General features: G+C 37.2%; 1 protein-coding gene and 1 long non-coding RNA gene across 3 annotated transcripts in view; both read left to right on the plus strand.

Annotated features, from left to right (window-relative positions):
* Positions 1–18,634, plus strand: part of LOC129757038 (pikachurin) — an 865,561-nt gene that overhangs the window by 597,619 nt on the left and 249,308 nt on the right. The window lies entirely within an intron of this gene.
* LOC129757044 (uncharacterized) lies at positions 2,031–2,873 on the plus strand. Its single transcript, XR_008739594.1, has 3 exons — positions 2,031–2,296; positions 2,390–2,470; positions 2,529–2,873. It is a non-coding gene; the product is annotated as an uncharacterized LOC129757044 (long non-coding RNA).

Below are 18,634 nucleotides of genomic sequence, written 5' to 3' on the forward strand. Positions count from 1 at the left end.
GCCGTCCAAGGAAGAAGAACAGCATATCAAAATTTTGCTCGCGCATCGCGAAAATCCGAGCTACTCGCACGCAAAGCTGGCAAAATCGCTAAAAGTTGCCAAATCAACAGTTACAAATGTATTTAAAGTGTTTGGGGAACGTTTGTCGACAGCCAGGAAGTCTGAATCGGAGGAAATCGAAAACTGGAAGCCGCTGAGACGACAAAGAGAGTTGCCGGTAGTTTCAAGCGAAACCCTAACCTCTCTCTTCGAGATGCCGCAAATAAGCTGGGTGTATCGTCTACAACCGTGCATCGAGCCAAAAATGAGCCGGACTATCGACTTACAAGAAGGAAGTGACTCCAAATCGCGATGATACACAAAATACGAAGGCCAAAGCGCGATACCGGAGGCTGTGAGCGACGATGCTGACGAAGTTTGACTGCGTGGTAATGGACGACGAATCCTACGTCAAAGCCGACTACAAGCAGCTGCCGGGACAGGAGTTTTATACGGCAAAAGGAAGGGGAAAGGTAGCAGATATTTTCAAGCACATGAAACTGTCAAAGTTCGTGAAAAAATATCTGGTTTGGCAAGCCATCTGTACCTGTGGCTTGAAAAGCAGCATTTTCATAGCTTCCGGGACTGTCAACCAAGAAATTTACGTGAAAGAGTGTTTGAATAAACGTCTGCTGTCTTTTTTGAAAAAACACGGTTGTTCCGTACTGTTTTGGCCGGATTTGGCATCTTGCCATTACGGTAAAAAGGCCATGAAGTGGTACGCCGCCAACAACGTGCAGGTGGTTCTCAAGGACAAGAACCCTCCCAACACGCCAGAGCTCCGCCCAATTGAGAAATACTGGGCTATTGTCAAGCGGAACCTAAATAAGACCAAAAAACTGCTAAGGACGAGCAGCAGTTCAAGGCAAACTGGCTTTCTGCGGCGAAGAAGGTGGCGAAAAACTATGAACTTTTTCACGTAGCGTTCTGTGAAGACGTTTTTTTTTTAGTGTTGGCTCTCTTTGGACCAGTTTAAAGCCCACACGGAAATAATTGTTAATATTTCGGGGGAAAAAATAATTTTGCGACCAACAGTAGCTTAAAAGTTAGCAAATCATTTGTTGTTGCTTTGTTTGTTGAGGTTAACAAAAAAGATGGTTCTTCAAAAATCAATCGGTAGGAAGGTTCCTTCGGATGAACTTTAGGCTATATGATTTTGAAATCAAAGGTTAGCTGTGGACAATTTGTTGCCAAGGAAGCGAGAAATGCGACATGGTTCTTCACCAACTTTGGTTTATGCCGTATCAAACGGTTGCCGTTTGGACTATTCATAGAACCTGAACTTATTCAAAGAGCAATGAATGAGAATCCTTATTGTTGTAGTAGTTTGCACACGCAAGAACTTGTAAAAAAATAATAAAGTTATATGTGTGGGTTGTATAACCTTCCAATTCTAATTGTTCTTATTTAAGATAAATATTCTTAGTTATTTCATTGTATTAAGTGTATTTTTCTTTTTTGATTTATTTCGGATCAAAAGGACTCAATCAGGAAAACTGCCTTACAGGATGTTCAAATTGAATTTCAAGTCGAATTTCGTAAAAAGGTTCATCTCTTTTCAACTTTAATGGAACATAAAATTTCACAATATGTGCATTTTTTGAGGTGGTTGCTCGATGTCCAATGTTTAATTGTTTCAAAAACTTTACAAAAAAAAGTCTACTGAAAGAAATAGTAACGTTGATTTGTACAGTAATTTTTATAGTTAAATTGTAAAAATGATCAAAAATACGACACTGTTTGTTAAAAATCAATCAATCTTGGATTCTTTAAACATTGAAAAGGGTGTATCGTAGAAACGGCATCGTCTAACTTTATGAGAGAGGTTTCTCATTTGTTGATAAAATTATTTTTAATTTGACACGTAATACTGAATATCGTGCGTGAAAGCGATTAAAACCCCTCAAGTATAAAACCTGGAATTTAATGGAAACCTTCTGTAACACATGTTTCAATCAAAACATCGGTTCGATAGCCACAAAAATCATCATTCCGCTAACGAGTTGCCATCAGTTTATTCTCAGCATGAAGAGTTTATTGATGTTTTGTGTCGCTGCTCTCTGTGGCTTTTCAACCAAGGAATCGAGCGTGTCGGCCAAACCTTGTTTTTTCGGTTGTCGGGAAACTTTAAACAGTTTTATGGACACCGTAGATTCAGTTCCAGGGTTCGAAAATAATGGAAAAGAGGCCCGGGGTAATATGGTTGTGACTCTAAACGGCAACACAGATAAAGATGTTTACAATTACGTATGGACCGGTAAGCATTGCAGTAGAAGTTGAAAAAAGATTTTGAGCATTTCAAGTTTAATGAATAATGAGATTTTTTTTATTAATAACCCTAATACCGAAGATGAAGATGGTACAACTACTATAGATACACATACACATAAGCGTAATAGTAAACATCGCCATCATCATGGATAAGGACCCGGTAAGAAAATTCTGTTTCGCTGTATTTGACTTTTTTTTATTTTTATTTTTACTCGTAGCGAGCATGTAAATCAAATATCATCCGCTGCCTAATGCCTATACAAAACAGACGGTGGAACACAAAGATTTTCTTCAAAATATAACTGTTGTTGAAACGTTTCTTATTTTACTTTGTGAAAAGAGCCTAGCTCAGGTGTTAGATGCGGTAATTCATTGGTGAATATCCAGAAACCTACCTCAAATCCCAGTTCAGTGTCACTATAGACTGAGTCGATTTTGGGTCCTTTTTGAATTTCTCAAACCCTGGGGTTTAAAAAGCTTCGTTTTGATTTGAAACCAATCCATGATTTTTGCAGAATTTTCAAGTAACGTTTACATGAGTAAATTTGAACTTTTAGGTTTGTATGGGAAAATTGAATATTTTGTACTGAAAAATAAACATCTTTTTCGTTTCTTCTGTGGAACCGAGCCTGCTTATAGTTTTTGTGCCAATTTATAAAATCTTCAAAGTATATTTGCCGCTGAACAGCTTTGTCCAAGACCGTAAATTCGTATCCTACTACACAAAAAAGTTATCAGCTTTATAATAGAGATACATTTTTCTTTTGGTATTGATAAACTATGAATACAATTGACATCACTGCTAGGTGCCTTGCAAGGTATTGCATGACTATTTTTCATGCCATAATAGATAGAGAAATTTGACTTCTGCTCGTTTATCCCTTGCATCCAATACCCATATTGTGGGGCTTTCATGCGATTTTCAGTGATTATGCTGTATATCAAAAATGCTGTAAGTAAAGTTCAGTAGAAGTCAGTGCCATCTTGGATTTCATGATGTCGACGAATATCAAAATTCAACTTCTACTAGTAAAGCTTTTTCTCTAAATACCCATATTGTGGGGGTTCCATTCGATTTCCAGTGGTTAACAGCATTTCATAGTTCAGCGGAAGTCGTCATCTTGGAAAGGAAAAGGAAAAAAATTCTTCTTATTTAGTCCTTTCACCCAATACCCATATAGTGTTGGTTTAATGCGACTTTTTTGTCATTTACAGCATTTAAAGATGAGTGAATGCCGCCATATTGAATTTTAAGATGGCGTTTGATAGCAAAATTTCACCCAATACCAATATTGTTGGGGTTTCATGCGATTTTAAGACATTTACAACATTTTAATGTTCAGCGGAAGCTGCCATCTTGAATTTTAAGATGGCGTCAGAAAACGAAGTTTAACTTCTATTCAAGATTTATTCCATGGGTCATTCACAACCAATCCCTTTTCGTTCAAAAAGTCTGTCCTCATTTACTGTACTAATGATTACTAATTCAGATATGAGGAACTCATCCTATGCGTGTAGTTGGTTGGCTTGCGAGAGAAACATCAAATTTTAGCTTTTAAGATGGTCATAGTTTAACCATTTTAAAACTAATTAGCCATTTATCTGACCATAAAAAAGCTATTAAGCATTGAATTGGCTAACGCCATGTTGGTTGCAAAATCGAAGGGCACAAAATGACGCCATGTTGATGAATTCACGATGCAAGTATTTGAAAATAATTTTTCAGACCTATTTTTCATCAATTCCATCATGATCGACCATCAGATTTGACCAGGCGCATTTATTCTAAGATACTATTTCATACGCATTTTACCTAAAATCTTGACTGACAGTAGAAAAGATGCTCATAATTTGGTGAAAACATTGGATTTTTGGCTACTAATTTTACCAGATCATATCTCAATAATGCAAACATCATTCATCAACCGTCATGGTTCCTGGAAAACATTTTAAAAAAAACTTGGAGAATTCACAGAATCGAAAAAATAACAAAAATTGCTAACATCCCAAGTAACCAAAAGTCGCATAGATACACCCATAGAAGAGGTTGCAAAAATCCAATGCCTATTTAGCACATCTCTGTGCCGATAATGCGCTGAAATGTGCACTGTGCCGAAGATGATATGTTTGAAAAACCGTAACTGGCATAAGGACTCGGCTCCCAACTAAAATGATGCATGACCACTACATTCAAGCAAAACAAGAAAAACATTTTATGGGATTTCGTTCCTATTGGATAATTCATCCCAGAAACAAGAAATTAAAAATATAAACCACAGCGCCCGTAGGGAGAATCGAACTCAAATCACCAACCATATGGTCTTGCCAGACCGACATCTTAACCAGTGTACTATTTGAGCTTCATGCAGGAAGAGGGATATTTGTCATAGGCATTCTGCCACCGATCAATCACAAAAGAAACGCACGACAGTGGCTTCCCGGCGTTTGGCCTCCTTTCAAGGTATTCATTTGTCTTGCGATGGAAACGGGAAAGGGAACGGGAGTGGAGGAAACGGGAAACCCATTGAATGAGAACTGTGCTTTGCTTACTGCCGGCTATTACATACACACGCTACATATACACAGCTGCTAAAGCCGGGCAGCTTGGCCGGTGCTTGTTTGCCGGTGAATTGAAGGAATATATTCTTGTTGCTTTTGCTACATACACACGCACAGCTTAGCCGTGGTTGTTTGCCGGCGAATTGAATTGAAGGAATGTTTTTTTTGTTGCTTTTACTGCATACACACACAGCACAGCTCGGCCGGCCGTGGTTGTTTCCCTTGGATTGAAGGGATTGAATTAGAAGGATGTTTTTGTTGTTGCTTTTGCTACATTCACACGCACAGTGCTCGGTTCGCTGGCAGCCTGGTGTTGGCCGGTATTTATTTCCATCCTTCTTCGTCTTGTGATGCGATAGGGAGGGACGTGAAAGCGTTTTTATTTTGTTTCTTTCAGACATACGCAATTCGGTTAACTTGGGAGATTAATGCCGGTGGGAGCAAATCGAATCAGCACCGATCGCGTTATCTTCTTGTACCAATGATGCTATGTAATTGACTACACGCCATTGGCACAGAGGCTGAATTTTGGGTGTACTTAATCTTGTACATTAAAAGTTCACATTAGGCTGAATAAAAAGTACTATTGAAATGAAAATAAGTGCTTGATTTGGACTTCTGAACGAGCATAAAAAGTCTAAACAAGAATCATAGAGCATTTTTATGCGTTTCAAGTACCTTCAAAAATTCAGGATTCCATTTGGCCTATCGTGCTTCGTTACGAACTTCTGACGATTTTTTTGGTTCCCTGCAGAACTTCTTACGAACTTTATGGTTCCTTGCAGAACTTTATACGACATTCTGGTTCCATGAGGAACTTCTATAGAACTTCACATGAGTGATTAACAGAATATCAGAGCTACGAATATACGATCAACGAATTAAACTCACAAATACATCAATTGTTTTTATCAAAATTGGAAAAATGTCATAAATGTTATATATATTTCGCATTGCTTTTCAATTTCAACAATATTTATATCTAAAAATTCGAAACAAAAAAAAAACAAATCCTCGTTCACAATCCGATTTTTCCTTTTATTTCATTGCTATAACAGCAATGTTATAACAGCCGAAGCTGGGAAACCTCCAGCACCTAGAGCAACGCAATTACTAGCTAGTACCGGCGATAGCTTCTTTCAGATAGTAGAAATTTATTCTTTAATAGGATACTGAGCTCGAAATTTCTCTATCCCTTTTCTTTAGAAAAAAACAGATCCCAAACTTCACAGCCGTGATTGGGAAAAACCTTGTTGCACAACCACATGAAATCGCTCTTTATTTAAGAAAAACTAAAATTTTAGATTGATAGTAAGAAAATGAATAACAGAAAACAGCTTGAAACATAAAATTACTCACGTCCAATTTCAATTCCTCCTAGTTTGTTTTGGAAAAAGTTGATACATACTTTGGTGAATACGTACATATACGTGTTTACATTTTTTAATATCGCCTGCTACGAAAAGGCGACAATTCTAAGTTTATTTTAAATTGAGGTTTAAAATAACAGCAATCTAAGCATTGGCCATGGTACAAAGATAGCGTGCTCAGTTCTCATCTTGTTGGTTCAGGTTCAAATCTACAAGCATGCAAATTTTTCAAGTAAGTATAAAATTCATTCACAGTTGAAGCAACAATAAATTAAAATAAATAGGTATACAAATCCGTAGCACGAAGAAGAATGATTCTTTTTTCATTAATCTTTTTTTTGAGGTCTCATGTGGAGGCTGAATAGCCTTCTACTCAGCTTCAACTATGGACTTCGGAAGTATCGATAAGAACTTAAATGCATGGCTGAGTAGAATGCTATTCATTCGATAAACAAAGCTGAGTAAGCTTTTAGGAACCTGTTTTATGGAACTTTTGGTTACTTGGGATGTTTAATAATAGCTTTTCAAAAGCTTTGGTGACCAAAATTTGTATACCGATTTTATCGAGGATTAAAAATTGGTCATGATGACGTTTCAAGGATAATTTTTTAGAGATCTGTTGATGTAAAAGAATGCGCTTTAGCTTTTTGTGAAGATTAATGCTATTGTACTAACGGAGTGTTGCCGACCATAATAAAGCTAAGATTGTTACTTGGGATTAGGTGTGCTTATAATTTCTGGAAAAGTCTATAAAAAGTTCATTATAAAGCATTTCATCCAGGATGCATAGAATTGTAAGTTCCAAAATGGTGCCGTATGGAACATGGAAGCTGAATAATGGTTCGTTGAAAATCACCTGAATTTCAAATTTGTTAAAGGCACATAAATCGCACAAATGTTCCTAAACCACTTGTTTTGGACTTTCAAAGTTCGTATAGAGTTCGGAAATAGCTCCAATCGAGACAATGTGTCCATTTCTATCGAGTACCTTTCATTCAGCCAAATTTGAACATTTGATTCTACTTTTTAGGTCATTTTGTGCATTTTGGTGCCTTGAGTCACACAGTCCAGTTAGCCAAATCCCAAAAAAGATAAAATAAATTAAACAGTCAGGTATAGTGATGGATTTGAACACCCAGCGGGTAAGATGAGATACCGAATTTGAGAGATATACTTGATTCTCATTTTCCCGTTTGCAGTATTTTTTTCTGCCTCTGCTAACCAGTAAACATGAATCGGCAGAGAGGTAACTCAAATCGACAGAGGGATCGTATCGATCTCTCTTGCGATTTTGCATCATCAAATCGGCAGAGAGGAACACACCATACGCGTGCCTTGGGTGAGTGACACGAAATAATCTAAGACACGCCCTCCAGAGAAACACACGAAAACAACCCGAATCGTGTTTGTATGTTTCTCTTCGAGATGCGTGTTTGCCTGCCTGCGAAGTCGACTGCTAAGATTGAAAGCACGCATATAAAAAAACACGGAGATAAATGCGACCACACCGTACGAGAGTACGATTCAAACTGATTTTGCATGAACGCATTCGTATTCGTTGCCTCTAGGTATTTCGGCAGGACAAACTGAATGAGAATATTTGCGTTCTTGGTGTATCGCCGATATTAATCGTTTTATTCTAAGTTCGGTGGCTCAACTCTCAATTTTTTGCATGCTCTGACGATCTTTGAGAGGACGCGCTTACTGGGTACACGTTTACGTAAATCGATTTTTTTGCATTGAATTTCGATTCATAGTTTGATTTTGTGATAAAAAAAAATAAACACGAGGATCGATGATAAAAGATTTGCCCGCATAAACTGCAACTTAAAACACTACGTTTTCAACGATATTGTCGAATAAATAGGGCGGTTCAGTGTGAATTTTGATCCATTTTTTGTTTTTACGACAGTGAATGAATTTTCGTGATGTTTAATTTTGGGGTGGGCTTAGGTCAGGACCCAAGCAACCAAAAGTCACATATTTACTTGTATGAAATCATTGGTAGTTAAATTTTGGCTGACAAAGAGTATCAACTGCATAATTACATTCAGTGAACTTTATGTACTCATTAATGAACTTGAAAGTTGCAAAAGTGACCTATCCGTACGTTATAGAGGACTTAAGTCACATAAAAGGCACAAAAGTGCTCAATACGGGATTTGGTAAGTCACAAAAAGTGCATTGATGTGGTTTCAAAATCAAATCACCACTTCGAGTTTTAGTTTCAGTTAGAACAACATCTAGGCGTGGTCTTGTGGTAGTGTGTCCGATTCTCACCACAAAGGTCGGGGTTCGATCCCAAGCCGGGCAAGTTTTTTTTCAATAATAAATTTAGTAATTGAGTGACCATTCTGATGAGATATATGTAGGAAATGTAGGAAAGAAGCAATTGAGCAATTTGTCGCGTTTGTAATCCGGCGCGTGGCATCATGGCGGCACCAATACAGAACACAGTGAATAATCGAGAGAAGGTGATATGAACCGAAGCCAAGGGCTCAGTTGAGATAGAGAGAGATTTTTGCTCATTTTGCGATTTTTTGGAAGTTGAATTAAGAGCCCTTGAACGTATCAATAAGAACTTAAATTTTGAGCTGCATAGAACGTACTTCATATCAATGATGGGGCTTAGTAAGCGTTTCTGTACCTGTTTTATGGGACTTTTGGTTGCTTGGGGTAAAATCGTCTCACCCCAGTAAAGCGCAGAGATGGAAACTTTTTCTCTTCATTTGCATATAAAGTTTAAGTCATTTTCTTGGATTTGAAGGTTGAAAAACGAATTTTAAAGCCAATATTCTTAAAGCTAAGGGCTGAAAACAGAAAGGCTTGCAAACATTCGTAAAAGAAGCTTGCAACAAGAAAATTCCTGTATTTTTATACCTTTGTTTATGTTTGTCAAATCATAAGATTAAACGATAATAAAAAGTAATAAAATGTACGAAAACGACATATGTTTCAGTCGAAGTCTAGATTCGTTCGGGTACAAAAACCAACATTCCATCGAAGAAATTCCAACAGTTTGATTCAACCATGAAGAGTCTGTTGATTGTTTTCGTGGCTGTTCTGTGTTGGATTTCAATCATGGAATTGACATTTGTTTCGGCCAAACCGTGCTGCTGTTGTTGTCGTTCGCAATCAACCAATCCTGTTCAAGGTGCCGATAAAGAAGGCCGGTTTTTCGGACTTTTTGATTCTTTGTGGTGGTAGATGCGGTGACGGAAATAATAAACATGTATGTTTATATTATAAATAATTAAGTTCTGAAATCAATATTGAACTATAAAGCAAAACACAAAACACTACCATTGAAATAAAAATAGCATAGTTTTCAATCTATTTGAGTGTTTTCTTTTGAGGAATTTTTTTTCTCAAAATATCAATCAAGAATGGTGGTAGCTCTTGGAAATAACTGACAATCAATTTTTGGGATCGCTTGTGAGAACACATGCTTCAAACATTTCTAAGGTCATCAAATTTAAGATTTCAGGAAAAATGGAGCGATTTTCTGATGGGATGAGAAATCTTTCTAAGCTTCTCTTAGCTGCAGCTTTTGACAACTGCTTGTCAAACAGTTTTCATTCTTTAAATAGTATGGATTGTTAAATAAACATATTCGGAAACATTCTGTGCAAAATTTAAGTAAAAATTTAAATGGTTAAACTAGCTACTTATAATCATTTTAGAAACTTAAAAAAAATAACAAAAAAATCATGCTCGATTCAATAAAGATTATTTCAAATAAGAAAATTAAATGAACGAGTGCAGATTATACAGTTTCAATTTCTTTATATTTATTCACCTCCAATTGGAAATATTGAAAAGGATGAAAGGTTGAAGTTTTGTTTTTCTTACTAATATTTGAATAGAACTCATAATTTAAGAACAAAGTCAAACTTTATTTTTAATTGTTTCAAAAAATTAAAATAGTTTGACTAATATGCGGTCAATTTATTTGAAAATTTAGAAAAGCCATACTTAAAAATTTGGTATATATTTTTTTCAAAACAGACAAAAAATATGAAAATCGAAAAGATAAATTTTTAAGATAAGTTTTTTTCATAAAAAACTTTCCATTATTTTTTAAATTCATTTAAAGCATTTTGATACCTATGTTAATTTGGTAAATTTATTCATCTTGAGCTATAATCTGTATATGGATGTTGTCTATCGCATTTAGTTTAAATATAATATAGATTATGAGCTTAAAATGAATCAGTATTCAGTTAAATCAATCACTGATAACTAATGAACTAACATATCTAAATGAAAGGAGAATATAAATTCTGAATTTGATTATCATACCTAATTTAATAATGGAAAAATATTTTGATCATAACGATGATGAATGATCTAAAAAAGATTAAATTTACAATTTTTTTAAAACTGCTTTTTAAATGTATGTATGTATGTATGTATCCACCTTGGGTTTGCGGCAGCGCCGCGGTTATGGCCAAAAAAATAACCCACGCGTCCATCCTAGTTACCACGCAAAACAGTCATAACCACTCAATGAGACTTTCAAGGGAACGGAATCGTAAGCGGAGTCACCTACGGTATCCAGGGTTATAAGGGGAAAAGTCTCGAGAAGCTAAAACCATATTGTTGTCCAACCAAGATAGCATGCAAATTATAATCCCGCCCCCAAGGCTTCCGGAAAAAGAGTGCGTCCTTATTTTACAAAAAGTAGTCAAATACTATTTTTTCCACAACCATGCCAAATTCCCTTGACATGAATTGAGGAACGTCCAGTATTCGAAACGGGTAACAAGCACATACTGCTACCCGCTCCTTTTGCAAAAGCAGGATACTCTGATGCCCCTACCCAATGCATTTCAGTAAACAGTGATACGATAGTAAAATATACATTTAATTGCAATATGATATACGTTATATATTACGAATATATTAAATAAAATTAAATAAATTTAATATTCATATGATATTAAAAATTATTCCATTTTATATGCGCTCTAAAAGTAATAAAATTCTGCGAAAAATACTATTTGAAGGCATTAAAAATAAAAAAGATACAGTTGTGATTCCTGGTATGACCTGAAAATTAAGTTTGAAATTTATGATTTCTGAAACTAAAGATTAATTATGTAGTTATTTATACAATATACATTCAAATAAGTGTTGAAACTTCTACTGATTGATTGAATCACCTTAAAACTTTAAATTCAAAGAAAATTTTTTAAAAAATTTTGGTAGATGTTTTTTGAATTAAGACAACTCAATGACGATCGTTTCCTGAAAATTAAACTGGTTGTATTATTGAATTAATTGACAAACTAAAAATAACAATTAAATAAGAATAATGTGATTAAATGTGCAATAAATATATTAACTTTTTAAACAGATTTTGAAAACAATATTTTTTTAAAACTGCTTTTTAAATATCAAAAATTGAAAGTTCTAAAAAAAATCGTTGAAATTCCCTTATTAATCAGAATGGGGAAAAGTAAACACGCCTGGTGAGTTTGGCTATCAACGAAACTTCCGCAGAAATTCTTCTTGTACGTTTACTTATAATTTTGAAATCAAATTTGAATTTAGACAACACAACAAAATCGATTCTGTATTCTGGCTTCGATGAAAATGAAATTAGAGAACACTTCTTCAACACACCTTACTAATTTTTTAACTAAAAAAAAAAAATTCTGCCTAAGCCATGGTATTTAATCGGTTTCATGTCTTAATCAGTTCTAAGCGCATGCAAGTTCAAGTTAAATTCGAAATTTCTACTTTCCAATGGAGAACCAATTTTACTCAAAACAAAAAGCATAAAAAATGCATTGTACTTTTTTCATTAGGCCAGAAAAAAAAATAAAAGAGCAATAAAATTCATAAAGATATTTCCCAAACAAATGTTTCAATCAAAACATTTGCTCGTACGCTACCGGAACCATCATACATTCGATTATACGCCATTAGTGTGATTCAACCATGAAGAGTCTGTTGATTGTTTTAGTCGCTGTTCTGTGTTGGTTTTCAACCATGGAATCGGCGATTGTTTCGGCCAAACCGTGTTTTTTTTCTTGTCACTCTCATCAAAATTTAAGCCCTACTATGGACTCCATTAATCCTGTTCCAGGTTCCGATAAAGAAGGCCGATTTTTTGGAATCGTTGCAAGCTTTTTCAAAGGGTTATTCGGTGGTAAGCATCGAACTTGAAGTTAAACCTGTAGTTTCAAGTACTTATAGGGTAAACTATCCAAACAGGGTGCCCAAAATTTTCGCGGATTTACTCACGTTATTAGCTGCAGAACTTAAAGGAGAATGCAATTTATTTTATTACAATTTGATCACTGTTGATGAGCTTCGATGAAAAATTTCCATATATTGGCTACAGTTTTGCGCGAAAAATCTTTAATGCTTTCTCTGGAATTAAGTTAAAATAATGGAAAAGCGTGTCCGGAGTCTGAATATTTGAAAATCTTATATTTTTATTCCTTAGTCTTCGTGAACACATTCAAACATGATTTAAATTTCATATTTTCAGGCCCCCGTAACGACGACGACGACGACTATTAAGGAAACCCGATAAAGATTATTTATCAAGACTAGCATTTCTCTTTATTAAATGATTAAACATAAAAAATAAACACCCAAAATGCAGTCTTTACTACAATCATGAATAATCAATATCACAGTGTAATTGGCAAAAGAAAGGAACACGAGCGGAATTGATTGGATTTGAGACCGCCGGCATTTAACTCCCAGCGCAACCGCATTGTGTATCTACCTTTCAAGGGTCCGACATCGACTGACCGACGCATAGGGCTGAGATAAAAGATCTCCACTGCTGGCGATCCGGAGCCAGCGTCTGCATTGCTGCTAGCCAAGGTTCTCGTCAACTGTGCGGATTTCGGCGGCTAGACTACGCCACCACGAGCTTCTGAGCCTGCCTCCTATTCGATGCCCATCTGGATTCCAGTTAAGCGCCACTCTGCAAATCTCGTTCTCATCTCTTCGCAGCGTGTGCCCAATCCATCTCCACTCATGTTCCCGAATTTCTATTTCTAGTGCCTTTTGATGACACCGGCGATGAAGTTCCACATTCGATGTGCGGATGATGTTTCGCAGGCAGCGATTCACAAAAACTTGCAGTTTTCGAGTCGTCACCGCATATGTGCACCAAGTTTCAAACCCGTATACTAATGTGGATTTGACGTTTGAGTTGAAGTTTCGGATTTGAGTTCGTGAAGAGATCTGGCGAGAACGTCAGATGGTTTGGATACCCGAAACGCAAATCAGACTAATCTATTCCGGGTTTCGATGTCTTTCTTGGTACCACCATCAGGCGTAATCCGGCTACCAAGATACTGGAAGCACTCCACTGTCTCAACCTGTTGTCCAGCTATCACGAAATTGGAACGATTTTCTGAGTTTATTTCCATTGACTTGGTCTTTCCGACATTAACTTTGAGACCTGCTGACTTGGAGCTTTCGGTAAGGTCGCCGAGTTTGCTTTAAGCGAGCAAAACAATACCGTCAAGGTCGTTCAATTGCTGTCGATGGATTCGACGGCAACCGTCGGTTCGGTCTACAGTCAATCGATTTAGTCAAAATCTCATCCATTACGATAAGAAAGAGTAGCGGTAATAAAGTACATCCTTGTCTCACTCCAGCAGTTACCGGGATTGGATCAGACAAGGCACCGTCGTGCAAGACTTTACACGAAAATGCCTCGTTCTGTGCTTCGATGAGATGAACTAGTTTCTCTAAGACTCCTCGTCGCCTGAGAGCCGCCCAGATGTTTTCGTGATTCAGTCGATCAAATGCTTTTTCAAAATCTACGAACACCAGCAGAAGAGAGTCCTGTCCTGGAGTTCGTTGATTTGTTCCTGTACGATTCGTAGCATTGTGATGTGGTCCTCACATGATCGTCCGAATCGAAATCCAGCTTGTTTCCGTCGGAATGTAGCGTCGATTTTCTCCTGGATCCTGTTCAGGATCACTTAGAGGGTTGAACAGATCAAAGTTATGCCTCGCCAGTTACCGCACTCTGTCAGGTGTAAAGTGGGTTTCGGATAGATTTACGATGGAAATAAAAACGCGGAGCTAACAAGAAAAACGTGGTTTGTATTCAGCTCTTCGTTTACAAGTGACAGTGAAGAAAAACAGTAGAGGCGTTCTTAGTAGGGACGAACTAGGTTGCCAGATTAATAATCCTAACACTCCCCCTCAAACGCTGCTTCGTACCAGCCCAATGCCAGCACAATGACACAGCCCAGTGCCAGCACAAATCCGCCGTTTGGTCTTCAGATCGAAGGAATTTCAAGCAGATTCCTCAGAAAATGATACTTAACATCTACGTGTTTAAGTCGTCCGTGATCCTTTGAGTCCTCTGCCACACGTATCGTTGTTTGGTTGACCTCATAGAAAACGACGGGGGCATCAGGAGTTATTCCAAGATGCTCCAGGACTCTGTTGATACTTACGGTTTTCGATACCGCTCCGTCGGCGAAACCAAAACACTTTGTTTTGGTTCCGCATGCTTTGAGTCAATTCGCAATTGAAACAAAAGCGGTGATGATTGATGATGACAGCTGATGATGGTAAACACGGTACAAATGTTTACATCATCACACTGTGAAGCCAAACAACTCAAATTGGGTTCGTGGTAACACAACAGTATTCTGGGTAAGAATATTAAAGTACTCATTAAGAAATGAGTACTTTCCCGGTTAGGGAATATAAAAAATGGAAAGTGACAATTAGCTATCGCTAATTAATATTGTTGAATCCTAATGACCTCACTGACGAAACTGAATAAAGATAACTCTATTCCACCACTGAAACCTGCGTTTTCTACAGACTCTTACCAACCAAAGCTCGTGGCACGCTGCGTTACATAATGCGGTCAATTCAGCCTCGGTAGACGAAAGAGCAATCGTTTGCTGCTTTCGTATCATCCATCCAATAGTGTAACCAAAAACTTTGTAAATGCTGCCACTAATGGTCACACGGATCGTTCGCCCAGTCCGCATCCGTAAACACTTCCAAATCTGGTGCAGCACTGTGGTATTTGTACACCAGTTTCCAGTCAATTCCATTGATGTAACGAAAGATTCTCTTCAGATAAGTCCAATGTTCTTCGCTCGGACAACTTTGATACTGGCTGAAGAAATTGACCGCTGCAGCAAAGTCGGGTCTTTCCATTAGCGATGCATACGTCAAGCATCCTATGAACTCACGGTATGGTTAGTTCTGTTCTCTTCAATACCTTTACGCAGCTTGAGACGCGATTCCATGGGAGTGCTCACGGGTTTGCAGTCCTTCATTCGGTATCTCCGCAACAAATTCTCACTAGCTACGTCACGCTCGATCTGCATGAATTTCGTTTTCGTCAGTCATTTCCAATTCACTAGACAAACAACTCTTCACCACTTTGACCGCTTTCAACGAGTCGCCAGCCACTACGAAATCGTCCACATACAGCACAAGGAAGAATCTATCTTGTCCTACCTTGCGCATTTACAAGCACGGATCACTAGTGCTTCGCTGGAGTCCAAGACGACCTTCCACAGAACTATTATTTTATTTTATTTATTTATTTATTTACATAGTATTCCGTCTCACGACATAACTTGACGAACATAATTCCTAAAATTCACTCGGTCCATGGCAACCGTTCTCCAATTTCTCGGGCACCCCACGTTCGCCAGATCATGCTCCACTTGGTCTAACCGCCACGCTCGTTGCGCCCCCGCTCGTCTTATTCCTACCGGATTCGTAGCGAACACCTGTTTTGCAGGAAAGTCGTCCGGCATTCTCGCAACATGTCCCGCCCAGCGTATCCGACCAGCCTTCACCACCTTCTGGATACTGGGTTCACCGTAGAGTCGCGCGAGCTCGTGGTTCATCCTTCGCCTCCACACTCCGTTCTCCTGTACGCCGCCAAAGATGGTTCTTAACACTCTGAGCAAAATCAATGCTTTTAGTGTTTTTTCTATGAATAACTTTGGCTGACGGTATACGTATAAGTTTAGCAATACAATTAAGCTTTTTTATAACATTTTCTTAAATGTCCCGCTTTTTTCGGCTGTGTCCCGCTTTTTTTCATGAAATGTCCCGCTTTTTTCTGAAAGTATCTGGCAAGCCTACCACAATGACTTTCCGCGACAATACATACTTATTATCAACGATTGCGTCCCAATGTCCGTTTTCTTGTGCTTGTTTGCCATTTTGATTACAACTCTTCGAAATTCAGCAAAAAACGAAAACAAACACTGCCCAAGTAGCTGTAGGGTGTTGACATGAAACACTGACAAAAAAAAACTTCGCTTATCCACATTGGTTTTGTTTACTCATCACACATTTCAGGTCAAATAAAAGGTGTACGATCATTTTTGCATATCTCTCATTTGGGATTTTTATCAACTACCTGAATTATAAAATCAGCAAAACATATTTTTAAAAAACATCGCGATCAGGTCAATAGCTAAATTTGTAAACAATAAATGTGCATCAAATCATAAATGTTGAACCATTTTTTCACACCAAATAAATGAATAGAGTTGGTAAACCATGTGTGTACCTGTACACTGTACGATCAGTTTTGCAATTTTCTGTAGGTATATTGATATTGTCGGGAATTTTGAATTTCTGTCCAAAACTGCCATTGATTGAATATACCTTTGATATATTTTCTGAAAAAAAACAACAAAATTTACTGATCCTATTAGATTTGTATTTTTTTTTCAAGTCAAGAGCTTCGACCCAAGAGGCCTTTATATGGCCAGAATCAAACTATTCTTCTATCAGAATTTAACCTATTTTGGTCGTTCTTTCTCGATCTTTCTAACAGTACATTTATTTGCTTACACTTAACATCGATTTTCGTCATCTTCATATTTTTCATCCTCCGGTACAAGTGTTAGTAGCTTTCCGCTTAGCAAGAACTAGGTTCATTTCATCCCTTAAAATACCGGGTCGTCAACTCCATCTTATCAAAATTGTGAGATTCAACGTGAGAATTCTCGTTAATTTGTTGGAAATGAAAGCGGCGAGGTGCACTATCTGAGCCGGCGCCAATACCAGGGCCTGCAGTTTGCTGAGAAGAACCACAACAGCAACAACATGACTTGGCTGCGACTTCGAATTCCATCGTTGAAATCCAACACAGAACGCCTACAACAATCAATACACTCTTCATCATTGGTTAGAACTGATGGCATCTCATCACCTGGCCGGTGATTTTTGTATCAGTCGATTCAGTGGTTTGATTGGAACACCTGTTTCCGAAATAATGAGCGCTTTTCTTCGAATTAAGATTTCAAAACATTTGTTTTTGTAATGATTTATTGATTATACTGTACTGTAAAAAGAGGTGATTCCAGGTAGTTTTCAAAAAGTTTTTTTCTCAATTTTTTATACTAAACACCTTTGTCAGCCTATGATCATTAGACCGCTGCAAAAGATAAATTTTTGCTCCCATATAGTTTACCGATGCCATCTGGGTCACCAAGCATCAGAGTAAAATTTGAGATGATTTGGTTGATTCCTGAGTTAGCGCAACGAGTTTTAATTTTGTATGGAAATTTGTATGGAAGAAGAGATTTTTGCACATTAAATCATCCAGAAAATTCAAATAAGCTTGAAATAAAATCCGTTTTTTGGTTTTGAATATTCTTAACCTTCATTTTTTTTCTAACATGACAAGTAGCTTGGAATTTCATGGTAGAAGTCATAACCATCTTTATATATAAAAATGGAGGCGTTTTCTTTGTGATAACATCACGTATGAATGGTCGGTCGGAATGAAGTGAAATTTGGTATCCGAGGGTTTTTTTGGTCAAAGATGGTTTGTATAATAGTTTCAAGAATCTCACTTTTTATGAAAGGGGGGTCCCCATACAAAGTTATCTCTTCCCATCTTATATATAAAAATGGAGGCATTTTCTTTGTAACAACATCACGTATGAATGGTCGGTCGGAATGAAGTGAAATTTGGTATCCGAGGGTTTTTTTGGTCAGAGATGGTTTGTATAATAGTTTCAAGAATCTCACTTTTTATGAAAGGAGGGTCTCCATACAAAGTTATCTCTTTCCATCTTCTTATATATAAAAACTAGCTGACCCGGTAAACTTCGTTTTACCTGCTAAAGTATAAATCGTAATAAATGTTTAATTTCATCTACACGTCCTTAACTGCATTGTGCTCGCCAATAGATTCTTATGGAAATCGTAACAAATAAAGTTTAATTTGTATTGGGACCCCCTATCATAAAAGTGCGATCCTTGAAACTATTATACAAACCATCTCTGACCCAAAAAACCCTCGGATACCAAATTTCACTTCATTCCGACCGACCATTCATACGTGAAGTTATTACAAAGAAAACGCCTCCATTTTTATGTATAAGATGTGAAGAAGAGATGGGAAGAGA

Source organism: Uranotaenia lowii, chromosome 3 (genome assembly GCF_029784155.1).
Source record: "Uranotaenia lowii strain MFRU-FL chromosome 3, ASM2978415v1, whole genome shotgun sequence".
In the NCBI taxonomy this organism is placed as follows: domain Eukaryota; kingdom Metazoa; phylum Arthropoda; class Insecta; order Diptera; family Culicidae; genus Uranotaenia; species Uranotaenia lowii.